Consider the following 1,847-nt stretch of genomic DNA (forward strand, 5'->3'; position numbering starts at 1 on the left):
ATCCACAAGATGCTTGTGAGTAAAATATGAATTAACTTTTAAAAACTGTGGTATATAGGTATGTAATGTAATTACGTACTTCCATTTCCCCCCAAAATTAAGCGGTTATTATGTATTTTGATTATATATGACATAAACAAATATTATCTCTGAGAAAACGGTTGACGTTTAAAATTGCAAAAACTATAATATTCAGTTTATAAAAAAAATAGCGGAATATGTATGGTATGTAGTCATCTAAAAAAACGACTTTCATTAATTATTAGCAAATAAAAAAATTAAATTGTAAACATACAATTCACAGAAATCGCAATTACTTTTTCGATTATTACCCTGTAGTTATTTATTATATTGCATTAATTTATTCTTCGTAAATATCATAACAATAATTAATATATAATAATTATTATTACAAACAATTTAACACAGTTTTTTTATAGAGAACAAATTACTGTTTTAACTAAAAATTTGTATTGCGTATAAAACGGAAATATTTTTTAAACTAATTTGTACAACGAAAAATCGTCCACACTTCAGATTGAAATTAAAATGCGCCGACGGAAAGTTAAATGTACATAGCAAATAAATGTATACATAAGCAATAAACTACAACCGTTTTTAAGGTTTACTACAACAAATATAATGTGTAGTTAGCAAAAATATGTGATAGTTTTATATGGGTTTAAACAAAACAATACAGTTCATTAAATATTTAATTAAAACCATTGTCTTTGGTAGTTACATTAACAATTTTATAATGCTGGAGAGCGGTCGCATAATTTTTGTTTGTCCATATTGATATATATATATATATATATATTTTTTTTTTTTTGTATATATTTCAAAATATAATTAAACCTTATATTGTATATGTAAAATAAAGTATAAAATGACTACGGTATAAATATATGAAACGCCAATAGTCACCTGACGAATGCTTAGCACACAGCGTTGCGTTGGTGTTAGCGGAAACCCGCAGTTATCTCGAAGGCGGCTTATATTCAACTAGAGATAATATAATATCGATTATATTATTGGATTTTAAAAGTGCAGCCAAGCGCGTTGGACAAGATTCCATGCACCGAGTCTCTTGTATGCATTTATATAATCGGCTAACGTCGAGGAGCTAAAGAGACAAAACAAATGTTTATTGTTATTCACACATAATATTAATAAAAATGTATAATATTTCAACACAATTTAATATGTATAATACTTTTCAATATTTAATAATTCAATTAATATTATACATAAAATGTTTGACACGGAAACTTTTATTACTAAAGTACAATATATGAATATATTTGGAATTTAAGTAGTTTTTAAAAACGTTCTGTACATACTATGTAAAATGTATTCATTGCGATATATTAAAGTGAATGAACACTTTTTATTTCGGTTTGTTCACCGTACATACATTTTATTTTAAACCAACTATTGTGAATATTAAAGTTTTTTCCTTTAACCCCTTTTTTAATACTTCAACATTATAATTTATACCATTTTAATGTTATATATTCTATAATAAAATATTTTTCCTAGACACTTACCAAAAAAAAAAAGATAAAATTGTCTGTCCACCATTAAAATAGGTAGTATTGATAATCGTTCAAAAATTACCTTAGAAATCTTTACGAAAACAATCAAAAATATATTCTTAGATATTAATAAAAGAAAAAATATCTAGAAAAACATTGAATTAACAAATTAACATAATTGACAAATTAACAAAATTATATTTTTAATCCAAGTAAATTTAAAATTAAAACTTCTGTAACAAAACGTGTACATGCCTACCTTTATTAAGTTTTTGTAAGCAATAATTTTTAAATCTTATTTAAATCTGA

Source organism: Adelges cooleyi, unplaced genomic scaffold (genome assembly GCF_023614345.1).
Source record: "Adelges cooleyi isolate 19-005CV unplaced genomic scaffold, UGA_ACOO_1.1 ACOO_flye_CR_arks_rails_tigmint_CR_PRNA_3, whole genome shotgun sequence".
NCBI classification, from domain to species: domain Eukaryota; kingdom Metazoa; phylum Arthropoda; class Insecta; order Hemiptera; family Adelgidae; genus Adelges; species Adelges cooleyi.